This window comes from Scyliorhinus torazame, chromosome 16, assembly GCF_047496885.1.
Source record: "Scyliorhinus torazame isolate Kashiwa2021f chromosome 16, sScyTor2.1, whole genome shotgun sequence".
Taxonomy (NCBI): domain Eukaryota; kingdom Metazoa; phylum Chordata; class Chondrichthyes; order Carcharhiniformes; family Scyliorhinidae; genus Scyliorhinus; species Scyliorhinus torazame.
This window is the reverse complement of record NC_092722.1, coordinates 153,904,132-153,920,526: the sequence shown is the minus strand read 5'-3', so window position 1 is coordinate 153,920,526 and position 16,395 is coordinate 153,904,132. Positions and strand designations below refer to the sequence as shown.

Sequence of the window (16,395 nt, the reverse complement as noted above, 5' to 3'; positions counted from 1 at the left end):
TTACACACAGTTAAATATACTCATGCACGAAACTCTACAGACTAAACTATCACTACTGCTAAAGCCTATACTTCGCTTCGGGCGCCCATTCAGTCAGAGGAACAATGGCCATTGTTCGGTTCTGAGGATGCTGGGGTCGAACTGGTAAAGGGGAACAGCTAAGGCCGTCTGTCTGGTAGTGTGCGTTGACCTTTGACTTACTTGCTTCTGGTGCAGCTGGTGGACAGGTCTCTCCTCAGTGAGAGCCACGTCTAAGAGAGCGATTCTCTCTTGGGGGCTCCTTCTTATACCCAAAGGGGCTTCGCGCTCTTTTGGGCGGGCCTTGAACTTGGCCTCAATCAATTGGGCCATTTCTTGATCATTCATATTGATCTCGTCCAATAAAGGGGTAGGTGCCCTGATGGCTGGGCGTGTCCGAGGTGGCTGTTGGCCTGCTTTGTTCCGGCCTCCTCTGGCGCCGGGGTGTCTGCCTTAGTATCGGTTACTCAAATGTTACTCTTTCCTTCCTGGAGATGGGCCTTTCGTATGTTAATAGACCTATAGTTTTGGTCTTGTCTGGGAGCTGCGGCTCCAATATACAGACAAGCTCTGAACCTGCTTGCTTTCTCAGTATTGTCCATTTTCCCTGCAGTCTTTGCAAAGTGTCCATTTTGTAATCGGGAAGTGGCCATCCCAAATGGCTACACTGGCGCTTCCATTGTTGCAACATTTCAGTACTTTAGTATGTTACAGGAGAAGGCTTGAGCTGATTACAGCGTTAATCACAACCTTCTGCTTCAATTAGGTTTAATCACCCCTTTCTTTTCCTATCCCATCCTCCAACTCTAACATTCAATGTGTTGGAATTTTCATTATAGCTCTTACTGTATGACTAATTGAAATGATTTTCATGTGAATTATGAGTATACAGCAGTAGCAAGTGTGTGTGTTTTTGATCTGCCGAGCTCTTTCTTCAGCATGGGTCATTTACAATGTGTTCCCTTGGTCAATTAGCATATTGGACTATAATATTATTTGGTCAAAATTGAAGAAAGTTAGAGATTAAATTTGCTAAATTTTGGCTTTGGAGTAGAATTGCTGCTATAATCATCAAAAAGTTAATTATTAGCAAGGTGAAATTGCTCTGCAAATTTGTCAGTGTTGTAATGCTGCTGGAGGATGTGATTCGTATTCCTTTTTGCATGTTAGATTTATAAAATACCCTTCGAGTCTATTGAGGCTTAATTTCTGAAAATGTGTTACACATTTCTTTCATCCAGTTCAAAAATAGGTACAACACCAGGATATATGTTTTAGTTCTATGAATGTTTGTTTCTCAATCAGCAGTTGGCCTTCCACATTTAATTCAATATACTGAGATTGAGCGTGTAAAATACAGAATAAAATTGGACTTCTACTTCACTTTGGAAATATGTTCTGAAGGTTTTCCCACGCCTCTTCTTGACTTTAACTGTTTTGAATCAGACTGGATTAAGAGCTGTCAAACATGTGATGCAGTGTCTTCCTCGGGCAGGAAGTGTGGGGGGCTGGGGGGTGCCTCAATCCACTGTTACCAATCTTTACAGATGCACCATAGAAAGAATCCTACCTTCCTGCATCACAGCCTGGTATGGCAACTGCTCGGCTCAAGACCGTAAGAAACTACAGAGAGTCGTGAACACAGCCCTGTCCATCATACGAACCTGCCCCCCCATCCATTCACTCTGTCTTCACCTACCGCTGCCTTTGGAAAATGGGCAGCATAATCAAAGATCCCTTCCCGCATGGCTTATTCACTCTTCCAATTTCTTCCATCAGGTAGGAGATACAAAAGTCTGAGAACACGCACAAACAGATTCAAAAGCAGCTTCTTCCCTGCTGTTACCAGACTCCGAATTGACCCTCTTATGGACTGATCTGATCTCTTGTCGCATCTTCACTCGATGCCTGAGTTTATGTATTTTCATTGTGTATTTTATGTTGCCCTATCAGTATTTTCTTTTCATGGAAGGAATGATCTGTTTGAGCAACATGCAGAACAATACTTTTCACTGTACCTTGGTACACGTGACAATAAGCCAATCCATTGGCCCCTGGCAGTGCAATGGGGGAGTAAAAAGGGGCCTCTGGAAGGGGATCCTGGCAGGGAAGTGGAGGTCCTGATCTTTGTGGGCAGGGAGGTCCCGACCTCCGTGAGTACCTTAAATCGAACTGTGAGATTGGCGCGCCCTTTAAAAATGGTCCCCGATCCCGGACCCCCTGTTTTGCCAGCATGTTTAGCCCCCATTACTCCAGCTGGCGGTGTGATCCTTGCCAGCACTTTGAACTTGCACAGAGTGATGTTAAATCAAGTGAGAAGAGGCTTCCGTGAAGCTGGCGAGTTTCACACCGCTCTTCTAGCCTGATCCAACACTGTGGCGGGAATTCTCCAACCATTGGATTCTCTTCTCCTGCCAGCAGCGGACCCCCAACCAGGGGCTTCCCAGCGTTGTGTGGTAGCTTCATTGGGAAATCCCATTGACAAGCAGCGGGAATAGAGAATCCTGCCACCAGCGAATGGCGTAAGACCGGAAACACATGGCTGGGTGGTTGGAGAATCCCGCTGTACATCACCGGTAGCCATTCCTATTGTTTTCCCTTTTCGCACAGCATTCACTATTTTGTGCTATTAATATAAACCTGTTTCAGATGGCTCCCTTCACATAGGGTGCCCTGTATAAATATTGCTCTGTTGTGCTTCTACTACTGCTACAAAAATACTTAAATTCTTTACAACCACAACATGGGAGTGTCATTGTAATCTCTTTCGAGTAAATCTACAGGGAAACAGCTCTGAAAGCAGCTATTCAACAAACAGAGCCAGCATTTCTGCTCGAACAATCCTGAACTAGTCCTTGTTTTTTTCCCCCCATAGCTTCATTCTTTCCACTACTTCAGATATTTATTTTGTTTTCCCCGAAGATGCATTGGGCACTGCCTCAACCACGCGCCTTACATACTAGAGTCTGCAGTTGAAAGTTGGCAACTACGAGTCGTTAACAATAGTTTAGCAATTGGAAGCATTCATTTTCCATTAACAGCAGGATGTTGCTGCAGTAAGTCATGGCTTTGTGGAAGGTGAGCTGTCTGAAGTCCCTATTCAGTTATAGCTCTGTTTACCGGCACTTTACATTTGTATACTGATAGCCTGCCCTTTTGAGTGTGATTCCATATGAAAAGCAAAGAAATGCTGGAGTTTTACAACATCCTGTTGTTGGTTTGGTGTGGTGCATCTGTTAGCAGAACTTTAAACAAGGAGCATGGGACATTAACAAAAGATCAGCAAGGACTATCCTCAAGAAGGCAGTAGGAGCAGCTGGCCAATATGCGGCCAGACAAAACCCTGCAGGGCCGTAATAGTGCCGAGATGACAGGAAAACCAGCAAGGGGCTTGTTGGTTACACAAATACACCCATAAAGCAATCTACCACCAGGGAGCCCCACATTTGTTAATGATCTGCCAGTTCTGGTAAGAAAAACTGAGTGAATCTGCCTTGGCTCTCTCTCCCTCTTTGCATCACCGGAGTTGACCTCAACCTGCAGAATTCAAACTATATCCCATCTCTGATTTTGCAACCACAGGTTATATAAGAGTAAATGGATCTTATTTTTTCTTCTTCTTGACAGCTGGTGAAAGAACACATTTGGACATTTTCTTTGCCGATTGATAAGGGAAACCTGGTGATTTCACGAAGCTCTGTGATATCGTTGTCAACATCCCAAACAGCAGATGTTCTTAAGGATGTAAACTACATATCCGAAAGGATAATCTTAAATGGTAGTCCAGAGGGAATAGTGTAGTAGAATTGAGTAGGTTTCAATCAAATGCAGCTTTTCTAAGATGAAAAGATTGTATGCACATATCAAAATTAGCACACTTCTAAATTAATGCATTATTTCCGAAAGTTTTCATATCGGTGCACCGCAGAGATTTAGCACACTCACTCTTCCCACTTGAGTGCTAATTTCAGGTGACTAATCAGAATTAAAATTGAACGTTTTGAAACTAAGTTGACCAATTACATTTCTTTCAAGGTCTAATCTTCCTGTTACATTAAAGGTAGTGGGTGCGATCTAACCAAATTTGGCCCAAGTGTGGGAGTGAGCGGGAATTGCCAGGAGTTTCCCGGGAGCTGACTCGGTGAGGCCGTCACTGGCATCTAACTTTGTTGCTCCAATTAACGAGGCCCTATGATCTTCACGGCAGAAATAACTGTCACGCCGGCTGAATTTCCGGGACCGCGCTCGCCAGTCATCACTAACGAGGGGGAGCAGCACTTAAACCGATCCTGTACAGCAAACCCCACATAGCATGCAGCCAAGGAGACTGGCCCCAAGATTCGGAGATGCAGACATGGCCAGACTGTTCGATGCAGTAGAGTCGAGCCGAGACACCCTGGGCAGGATTCTCCACTCCCGCGCCGAAGTGCCCACACCGGCGCGAACGCCGTCGAGGTTCACGACGGCGTGAAACGGTCCCTATCCCGACCGATTCAGGGCCCGATAATGGGCTAGGAGCGGGGCCGCGTCATTTACACGCGCCAGGACTTGTCGCCGCGTAAAGGCGGCGCCGCATGCATGACACGGCCGGCGCCGCATAACTGGCGTTACCCGCGCATGCGTGGTTGCCGTCCTCTCCGAGTCCGCCCCGCAAGAGGATGGCAGACGGATCTTGCGGGGCTGCGGAAGAAAGGAGGTCATCCTTCAGAGAGGACTGCCCGACGATCGGTGGGCACCGATCGCGGGCCACCCCACATTTGCCCGGTGCAGGATCCCCCCCATCCACCCGCAGCCGCCACCCCCCAGCGTTCCCGCGATGTTCCCGACGGCAGCGACCAGGTGTAGATGGCGCCGGGGGGAACCCGCCGTTTTGGGCTGGCCGCTCGGCCCATCCGGGCCTGAGAATAGCAGCGGTGCCGGAGAATCGCCATTTTGGGTGTCTCGGGCGATTCTCCGGCCTGCGGCCCGCGGAACTCAACGGGGCCGTTCCTGCCACTTGGGAGAATCGCGGGAGGGCGACGGACCGGCGTCGCGGGAAGTTTTGGCGGCCTAGGCGATTCGCCCATCCGGCGCGGGAGTGGAGAATCCCGCCCCCTGTTCCCCCGAGGGACTTGGTGGGTCAGCCACAGGGCAGCCAGTGCCGCCTGGGAGGAAGTGCCAACGGCTGTCAGAGTGGGAGCAACACCAGGAAGGCCGCCACACAATACCGCAAAAAGCTAAATGACCTCCACCGTGCCGCAAGCGTGAGTTGGCATCGGCCACCGGCACCAGTCCCACCTGTCACCACAGCCCCCCCCCCCTCCCCGATCACCTAGCGCCTGACACCGCCCCCGCCCAGCACCATGCTGCCGCCCCCCCCCCCTCACACCCCCACATCCCCCTCCCCCTGCCATGGGTGCATGAACCTTGTGGCTCACGAGGCCTTCTGTGTCTCGGCAGAAGAAGCTGGCCCAAAACAGACGGGCGGCAGGGTGCCGGACTTCAGAGTCCTCAGCCCCTATGAGAAACAGGCCCTGGAGATTGCGGGGGTGGCCAAGGACAGATCAGTCACCAATGTCGAGATTGGCCTGTGCTGCAGATGTGAGTAACCTCTGGCCCCCACCCAGATGACCGGTCACACGTGAGTTGTCCATGCCAGCATGTTGATCTTCTCCACCCGCGCCCCCCCCCCCCCTTCCCCCCCCCCCCTCCCCTGTACTGACCCATCTGTCCATTCTCCCACCTGATGGGGCCGGCCCATCCAGTATGGTCTCCCTCCTCCCCCATGCCTCCCACGAGAACATCTCGGAGGAGATCTCCTGGATGCCACCATAATAGTTTGGTCATGGCAGTCGTCTCCACATGGCACAGGTGCCACACAGTCTCCTTGTTGAGGCAGAGCCTCCTGTGGCACATACTGTCCATCATCTGCTTGAACGACAAGCGACACCTGTACACCTTGGGCTGTCAGTCCCTGGACTGATTAGCAGCCGGGTCCTCTGGGTGTGGGGCGGGACCCTGCACATGTGCTGCCACCGCGAGCCTCTGTCGACCACTTTGGGTCAGCAGCACTGCGATGGCAGCCTCTGCAGGGTCCAAGATATCATCCATTTTGTGCAATAACTAAGGGATTGATGAGGGTGAGGGACAGTCATTCAGCGATGCCTTTCAACCTGGTACCATCTGGTCCCTCATGGCTCTCCCCCCCCCCCCCCTCTCTCCCCACATCCTCTGCCATCCCTCAGGGTGCCATTCAACATGCAATAGCAGATGCCCCGGGCACCGGAGCCCAGACCCTGTATCCCAGAAACCCCCTGGTAGCGTTACCTCGACTGGACGCTGGTTCCCTCCCCAGTGCGCACATCCATCCTCTGGTTGGGGGGGATGTCCCTAGTGCTGAGGCACAGCTCTTGGGTGTTTGGATGTTGCCTTCTACCTCTGTGGTGTTGCAGTCTTCGGGGTTCAGGCAGAGTGTCCAGGCCTCATGGACTGATTGCGATGCTAGACAATAGCTCTCACCTGCGATATGGCATTTGTACCCACGGGAATCCACTTGGGAACATTTTGTTTATTAGACAGTCAACATCATACAAAAGGATAAAGCCAAATCACTTGCATCAGAGTAACCAATAATTGGCATTCACCATGGTATAACCACAATGCTCCAACAGTGCAGAAACCCAAATGCTCAGTAGACGGTAAACAGCCAGCAGTCTATTAAAGTCCTCAATAATGTGAACGAGCATGTCTGCCACAAATTGCTCATGTTCTCCCCTACGCAACTCCCAGCAGAACTTCAAAGGTGCGTCCATCAAGATGCTTAGTCAAGTTCGCCTCCATTGCCGGCGGCAGGTCAGTCCATATCTTCCGGGACAGCACTCCAGGCCACAGAGGTAGAAGAGGTGGCAGCAAACAAGCACGCAGCCTCCAGGGGTGGCAGCTACCAGCAGGAACAAGCAGCAAGTATAGCCTGTGGCCACCTGCAGATGTACATGAAGCTCAACCAAGTAAACAAAAAAAAGTCAAAAAGGGGCCACACGTAATAGGGGCACTGGGGAATCCATTTAGGAGCTGTGGAGTGCTCACATTACCACGATTAGCAATTCTGTATTAGCAGTAGCCTTCAGTGCATGAGGCCTCCATGGTCAGTGGGGGTTATGGGTGGTCGGGGGGACAGATGGGCAGTAGCCGGAGTTGCTCCTGTTGTGGGTACAGACAATCACAGGGATGGCATGGTGGACACGCAGGCGCTGGGACACTCACCCACTGATGGCGGTCCACTCCCCTTCCACGCCCCCCGATTGAGGCTGCCCCCCCCACCCAAGCATTGGCTACTCACATCCCCACAGCAGCTACTCCGCCCGCGTCACAGGTGTAGTAATTGGCACCCACGTGAGCACTTGCTCGGGAGGCTGTTCGATAGGGGGTCATTCCCATTAGTAATATGGAGATTGGCTTGAATTGGTGATTATTGGTTTCTCGCCAAGCCAGGATCCAGATCTCGCCAATAGGAGTGGGCTGGTTGGATCGCAAACCGATCGGTCCCTGGCATGGTTCCCAACTTTGGCCTCTCCCACGATCTAGCCGCCCCGTCGCGCTTAAGCAAGAGTGTGACGCGGCTGGTAAATCGCGCCCGGTATATTAATACAACTTGAAAGAGTAAAAGGATTTTTTTTAAAAAGTACAAATTAGTCTATTTTTCTGTTCATCCTCTCTTGTGATGTGCCCAGTGAGTGTGTGTGTGTTCTGGAATAATTCTACAATTATGTTTAAAACGTTTATAACGAGGAATTACACTGCGTAAGGGTTGGTAGAGCAGAACCTTGTAACTTTGTTCATTCTTGGGGGCCTAAATGACATTGTGCCAGGTTCAACTAGATCAGTTATTTTATATGTCATGGCCCACCTCTATACTATAAAAGAATATTGAAGCACACCTCCGATTTTCTCACCTTTCTTCCCTTGCTGAGAACTTTGCTTTTAATTTCTCCCTGACCCCTCTCCTGTTTTTTCTTCAACCTCTCCCTGTCTCACTCGATTCTCCCAGGGATTTTGCATCCTTTTTGAGTTTTTTGCCTCTCGTGCAGGCGCATGGGACCTTTGTCTTCAGCTCCAAGTCCCGTTGGCCATGTGCACAGGCCTGACCAACAGAAAAATGTAAACCAAGCATATGCAGCTCTTTCCCAGCCGGTGTATGCAGGGGAGGCCCAAGGTCCGTTGTGTCTTGGAGATGCCAATCACGGAGCTGAAAGCAAAGTTAGTTTTAGTTTAATTACATGCATTTGGAATCATGTTGAATCCTTTTTTGCCGCCCACTTGCGGGGAGGGGGCCTTCACAGCACACCAGTGTGAAGTGTAGTTGGAAACCACTCGACTGGACCATGTCCTTGAATGATAGTCCCTGTTTGATTTTTAGATAATGATTCTTTTGGAAATCCCTTTTGTAAATATGACCTGATATGTTAGCTCAGGTATACTGATAACATTGATATCTATTATATCTGTGGTAACTTCCTTTACTTGTATCTGTTTTGAGGAATAATCATACTCTTGCACAAATTTCATCTATCTGAGTCAAAGACTGCAAATTGTGCCTCTGAATTCCATGCATACCTCAAACTGCAAATCATCAAGCTGCTTAAAAGAAAACTAATCTAAGAACCAGTAATCTGCAGTGACAGGAGTGTACTGTGTAGAGCCCTTGTTCAGTATTTAACTGTGTACTGTTCAAACCATATGGAAAAAGAAGTGAGAGAAAGCCATCAAGCCTGTTCAAACTGTCCTAACCGTAAAATGGTGCCATCTCCTCTATCACCCTCCCCGAACTGCTAACTCCAGGGAGAGGAAAGCAACCTGTTGCCAGCTAATTGCAAAATCTGAGTCAGGGCGATCTTTGCATCCTGCAAAGTTATCTAAGGTGCAATTTTTCTTCCCCCCGCACTGCCCCCCCCCCTCCCCCCCCCGCCACACCCTCCCAATGAGAACTCCTCGAATACCCTTCACATCTTCATACTTCAGGTGCTCAATTCCATTTATCAGTTCAATTTCCTTTAATCTTCTATTCAGGGGCACAAAACACACTCCAGTTAAGGTGGACCATTATTTTTGCACAAGCTAACTATCACTGCATATGTGCTTCATCCATTGAGCTGCACATCAAAAGATTTTGTATGCCCTTGTCACCACTGCTGCCCATTGTGCTGATGGTTTATTGGCTTTCCAACTAAAACCATCAGCTCCCTCACCTTCTCAGTTCCTATTTGTTTCCACTTCTACTATTTTGTTTCCTCCGCTTCATGACTTTTTGTTTTTCTATATTAAAACATTTCCCTTTGCAGCACAATCCCCTTACCCAGATATCCCCACCCGTCTGGAACATACAGCCCGAGATTGTGTGGTGGAGGCATATTATCCCAGTGAGATACGCAGGATGCTTGGGATGTTATTCGACAGTGACAGAATGGGCAGAGTTTCAGGGGCCATTTCAGGGGAAACACAGTTCTATTCAACGAGGACGTTTTATGGTTTTATATTTAAGCAATCATTCTGTCTTCCCAGTAGAGAATGTGTGAAATACAACACTTTCTCCAGTGAGTAATATTTTCTTATGTCAAATGATCTCCGGTACTCTTAGCTTCACAGCTGTGAACATGTAGTAGAAGTTGATTTTATTGGAGAACCCATAACCTGTATAACTGGAAGCCTATTTATATTATGAGATGTGGAGTAGATATATCTGAAATCTATTGACATGGACATGGAATTTATAGTGCAGAAGGAGGCCATTTGGCCCATCAAGTCTGCATCGGCCCTCGGACAAAGCACTCCACTTAAGCCCATACCTCCACCCCATATCCTTAACCTAGCAACCCCACCCATCCCCTTTGGACACTAAGGGTAGTTTAGCATGGCCAATCCACATCTTTGGACTGTGGGAGGAAATCGGAGCCCCCGGAGGAAGCCCATGCAGACACAGGGAGAACGTGCAGACTCTGCACAGTGACCCAAGCCGGGAATCGAACCTGGCACCCTGGAGCCGTGAAGCGACAGTGCGAACCACTGTGCTACCCTGCTGCCCGTACATCATTAGGAAGTACAAGTGCAGTTCCTCCACTTCTCGCTCATTAAGCACAAACCTGATTTAAAATTGATAATCGATTCCTTAAGCTGCTCTCGATTCAAATGCCAGAGTCAAGAATGCTACTGGATTTGTGCCAGTGAGAGGACACCAAAGAATGCTTTTTTTGGACGTTGACTACAATTCCTGTGCAAACCAACCTTGTTGCTATGTAAGTTCATTTAATTTAGCCGTGCACATGATTATGGAATGTCAGTGCCCTGCTTGGGTTGTGCCAAAGGAAATTGGATTTAATATGATCCAAACCAGTTTCTAAATTACTTTGTGTTTAGATATTTGTGTCCATGGCTACCACTTTCATGGATCAAGATTTTATAGTTTAATGTTCAATTTTCCAAGTTTATTTACTTGTAACTTTACACGGTAAGGGATCTTAGTGTTAAGAAATTGAACATTCTTCCGATGTCTGGTATCTTGCTTGAGAGTTAAGTGATTCCAGGTGAGGCAAAGCAGTGTATAGCTCACTCTAGTCTCCCCAGCTTTGGAGCTTCTCTGGCTGTGTCTGTATGGCACTTTTATTACATTTCCACCTCAAATGTTCGGGGGCTTCCCTGAATTAAACTTAAAAAATGGAGATTATTTTGTGCTTTGGGCCCCTTACATCCCTGATTTCACATTAATTACACCCTCGCAGGTGAAGGAGGCTTTTTCGGCTAACAGTCTGGACAATCCCATCACCGGATTTTACATGTTCCTATTTACTGTGAGCAGGATCGATGTGGCCAGCAGCAGTAAGTCATGTTACTTGTTTGGCACGCAAGTTTAAAGCAACATTGCTCTGAAGTTTAAACCAAGTAGTGCTGCCGGATAAAATATTCCAGTTGGGGAATATTTGCATTCTTCGGCATCGAGCGAAATGTGAGCACCTCTTCTGCCTCTTCCAGCTTGCGTCTGAAAGTGAATGAATTCATTCACTGCTGTCGATCGCTTTCAACACCCAAGTCCCCATGGCTTAAAGGGGTCATGAGATTTAGATTTACACAAGGTCAGTTGGGATGTGCAGTAATTGTCATAATGCTTACCTGTTCTGGGGCAATAACAAATGCTTTTCATTATTTGCACATGACTGAGCGTGCCAGATGCTGACAGGCAGCAGATGTGTAGAATTCTGGGTGATTTGTAAGGAGTTGCACATCTGACGCTCAGTAATTGCATTGTGGGGTATCATCAGACTGTTGACCTGTCAGGGCGAGGTAAAGGTCAGTTCAAAGCAGCCTTTTAGTGACTAAAGTACAGGTCTTCAAACCAACTTTTAACTCGTCTGACTGCCCTGCATTTAACCTGATAACAATGAGCGTCTGTATTAGGCAGGCAGTGGCAGCATTTGAACAGATTAACAAGCTTTGTACAACATGGCTTGAGATGCAATGGGTCACTTTGTGTTTTGCCTCACGCACTGAACCAAATTATCTGTGCCAGCCTTAATAAGATGCAAATAACTAATGACCAGAGTGTACTCACTTCCACTGACCAATTCTAGTATAATCTGGTTCATTTAAAGAGTAACATGAATGACGAGCTGGGAACAGGATTCTTTGGCCAACCTGTCTGGGAAAAGGAACTGTGTAGGTTTAAAGAATCTGAAGAAAGGGAGAAATGACCCTTGAGAAGTAAGTCCAGGGACACAACTCAAAACAACAATTTAGCTCTGAACTAATTTGTACTTTGACAATTTTGTGAAAGACTGTACTGTAATTATATAGTAGTGGCAGCACTACTGGCATTTTCGTCCTGCCACCTCACCCCACACCATCCTATTCTCAAACTTTGATGAATTGTAATATCCATGGCCGTACGTAAGTGGGTGAGCAGAAGAAGATATAGAGAAGAAAAATAAGACTGATTTTTTTTTTCATTTTTCAAATTGCTCAAAATGAGGAATGTTAGTGCTGGACAGTGGAGCTCTCCCAGTCCATGGACCCTGTATTAGAATTAAGTGCTGTCATTCCGAGGTCAGTTATAGTAGTCAGATATAAAACTCCCACGACTTATGATCTGACAATATGCCTGAGCCCCCACTTGAACTGTGAATTCCCCCTGTACCTGCGTGACATCTATTCCATTTTCTACCCATGCGTTTTCTGGCTGAGTGAGATTGCCAGTTAGTGTCATCTACAGAAAGGCTGTGGGCGCGATTCTCCCAGCCCCGTGCCGGAGAATCGCCGCATCCGCGCCTCGCCGCCCCCGACCCCGGCGTGCGATTCTCCGAGGTGCAGAGAATCGGCGCCATTTGTGCCGGCCTGTTTGGCGAGGCGCTGGTCGCAGGCCGCCATATGAGGCCAGGCCGCTGATTCTCCGGCCCGAGTGGGCCGAGCGGAAAAAGCAGAGTCCCGCCGGCGCCGTCCACACCTGGTCGCTGCCGGCGGGAACTCTGCACAAAGGTTCGGGGGTGGCCTGGGGCCTCAGATGGGGTCTGGCCCACGATCGGGGCCCACCAATTGGCCGGCCGGCCGGCCACCCCCCCCCCCCCCCTCCACGGCCTACTTTGTTGCGCGTCCGGCCCCAGAACCCCCGCGCCATGTTGCGTCGGGGCCGGCACGTTCCATAAAGCCACCACGCATGCGCAGATTGGCGCCGCACCCAGTGCGTGCCAGGAAGTGAGGCTGGAGCAGCGTGAACCTCCTGTAGGGGACAGAATCACTCGTGCCCGGGCCCGTTTCACACTCTGTCCCGCGATCAGAGAATGTCTGAATTTGCTGGAAACTGCCCAAAATAATTTTCAAAGCAGACATATTTACATCCTATCAGTTCATGCTGTACTTGAACCCAGAGCCCAAAAATGAACATTTCACCTACTGTAATACTTAATTGCCTCATACAGTCATTCATAAACCATAGTTTAGCAGCTCCCTCCTCCCATTGTAGAGAATCATTGATGATCTGGGGAACATTGTTTCCTCTCAGCCTTTCGGGGTGTGTATGACTTGAAGAGACAGAAAGGACAAAAGAATGGAATTCACCATTACAACAAAAATCAATAAATAAAATGTTTTGATATATCTACCATTGTGTCTCCTGCCAATGCAAGATGGCTCTGACAGATGGATGACGATATACAACTGTGCACTAGTCTACGCATGTGAAAACATCTCGTGGCCTGTGGGGCTGGCAGGGAAATGTAACAGGTCGGGGAAGTAATAGTTTGGTAGTGGAATTGTGGTATGGAAGGAGATGTGAGTCAGTTAATAATTGTTCTCAGGCAGTTAGGCCTTTCCATCATAAGACAGGACAAGCCTTTTCAGCAGGGTTATGAATGGAGAGCTACAGATTCAAGAAAAATAGATCAGTGGACAAATGGAATGGGGAAGCTCTGATGGTATTCCCGCATGGACAGAACCCCCCCTCCCCCCGTCATCCGCCCAGGAAAACTGCCCCCAGAGGGCTGGACTATGTGTCAGGTGAAAAAGACCCTTAGGAAAGCTGTGATATTAATGTTGCAGCTGAAGGGAGGAGCGCAGTCAGGAACTTGACCATCAAAGAAATCCACACTTCCTGGTTTCTTGAGCATAACCTCACCACAGCCTCCTGAATCCTGTCACAGAGTAAAACACTAGAACTGACCCCTCTCAGACCTGAATTTGAATCCATTGGAGATACAGGCAGTAAGAGACCATTTGGAATCAATTTGGGAACAGTCTAACCTAAAGTTCTTGAGATTGTAGACAGCAATACTAAATTGCCATGGCATAGAATAATTTTAATTTGAGTCCTTAAGGATGGCTGGTGTGGGAAATGGAAGAAGTGATAATTGTGCGTTTTAAAAAAAAATTACTGGAGTGCTGGAGTCTGCTTTCACAAAGAGTCATCCAGACTCAAAACATTAAATCCCTTCTGCCTCCATAGATGCTATGATGTGGATATGATGCTATGATATGGATGTACCATCCATAGATGCTGTCAGACCTGCTGAGATTGTCCAGTATTTCTATAATTGTTCTGTAGCTGATGCCATAAATGAGTGTAGATATAATCCATTCCTTGTTTTGCTAATAAAAAGATCACTAAGAAACATTTCCAGAATTTGGATGCAACACATTTAAGTAGAATTGCTGTTGTCTGAACGGTCCAAAGGGCAGTATGCTATTAAAATCAATGTATTGTTTTTGTACCAGTCAAATCAAATTGTCATGTATTTGTAAACCATGTCTGAGCAGCAACTAAAATAAAAAAGAATAGGGAAAAGGATGTTTTTTTGCAATTGATTCATTTAGCAGTCTGAGTGCTGTGAGCCAGGAAGCAGGGTGGCCACAGATGAGGTGTTGAAGAAGCAACAGCAAGAGAGAGAGAGAGAGGCAGCCAACCTCAGGAATCAGCTGGAGATAAAGTGCTGAAGGCAAAAGCCATTTTGTGCAAAGGATTGTTTTCTTCACTGAACCAAAGACCATTCCCAAGCCCTGGTCACTTAGTCTTTACGGTGTGGTAGTCACTGGCTAGATTTGACCGATATTTATGGTTGTTGTTGGGAAATGGAGGGATCTCAGTAGAGTTTAGGACTCCGGGACAAACAGATGGTTTTGGGTTTCCAGTATTTGGGGGGCTAAGTGCTTACTGTTAACATACCAAAATATTGTTCTTTGTAGTGTTTCATTATCTTTCTTCTACTTTAATAAATACTTTTATTGTTGTTTAATGAAAGAAAGATTTGAGTTCTCACTGTTTTCACAATCAATTCTCACTAATATCCAACAGAACAATACACCACACAAAACCAGTTTTTCAGGTTGGAACACTCTTGCACATACCATCAGCGGGATTTCGTAACACATTGTGCATAAAATGCTGTCATAATGCAAGCATTCTATGCCCAACCAGAAGTTCCAGTCCATTTAATTCTGTCAGCCTACTTAAGTGCCTTGGAACTAAATTTACATCAGAGTCTCATGGCATGCTTCTATCTATAATCCATAGCCCCTTCTATCTATAATCCTTGCCCGTAAACATCATTGCCAAATGTTGTGCCACAATTGCCAAGTGGCAAACTCAAGATTGAATCTCTGACTCAAAAATGTTTTAAAAGAATTGATACTTTCATAAAAGTTGCCTGTTTGAAATATAAATGTTATCCCTGAATGTCTGGTATCAAAGGTCCATACATTTTGTAATGGTACTGTACTCTAATTTTTGTATAATTGTCATATTTGTTCCATTTTTCTTCCAAAACCTCATGATCTGTGACGTACTGTGCCTCTTTATAGTAACTTCTGATTGTCAGGCAATGTTTGAAAACTACCTGACAGAGAAGAAAGGTTGGACCTTTTGATGACATCTAAAATGCTAACCTTCTTTTTAGTTCCTTTACCTCGGGGTTTCTAGCATCTTGTTTTAACTTCCACCGAAATTAAAACTTTTTCTTGTTTGTTCATTTGGTTTCGGTAATTGAGATTGTTCTGCTCCGGACTATCCGAACAAAGTGCATTCTAAGTAATTAGTGGCATTTGACTCTATATGTGAACACAAACTTCACTGAAGTGAAAGTTCCAGCAGATGTCAACTGTAGTTATCCAAAAGGAGCATGTGTTGTGCATTACCCTTACAAGGTCAAATGATAATTCATTATCACTGATTAGCCCCATGACAGTCTCTCCAGTTATTCAGTCAATTGCATCAGTAAATTAAGAGAGGCTCTCCTGTGAAAAATGAAATTACTTCACAATTTAGAACAATGGAGATATATTGGTAATGTAAATGTGACCGTTAATTGTAGTATTATATTAATGGCCCTGAATGAACTAAGAAAGCTTTCTGTATGAAGGGCAATTACCTCTAACTGTAATTGATAATTTGCACTAACTGTAATTAGCTAAGATAAATAGTGCTAAAGAAACTGATCATCAGTCCCATTTAGAAAGACCTGTTAAGTTGTGTACTTTTTTGTTGCTCAGAATGCAGACTGACGTGCTTTCCAACACAAACATTGATAAAACTCAATGATTCCATTATCTTATCACACATGGTTTTAGCACCACAGCTAATATTTGCCTGTTCTGCAATGTTTGCCAATGTCTAAGTAGAGTTCGGCTCATCAGAAACCTATTAATGAACTAATTTACCTGATTTCACCCCCTCCCTCCATTTGAGTTTGGAGAGACAGTTGAACTTTTAGAAGACACGCTTGGTCGCTCCCTAAAATGCACAAATATAGGCCAGAATTTTGCATTGTTTTGGCGGAAACACAGCATGAAAAATTGTGCAAGAAAGACAGTATTGTTGTGCCCTCTCGTGATGTTTGGTCAACAGGCACACCTGCGAGTCGGTAGCAC

General features: G+C 46.7%; 1 protein-coding gene across 2 annotated transcripts in view; it reads left to right on the top strand.

The window, feature by feature from the left end:
- lhpp (phospholysine phosphohistidine inorganic pyrophosphate phosphatase) overlaps positions 1–16,395 on the top strand; it is a 228,782-nt gene that overhangs the window by 16,270 nt on the left and 196,117 nt on the right. The gene's annotated exons all lie outside the window — the stretch shown is intronic.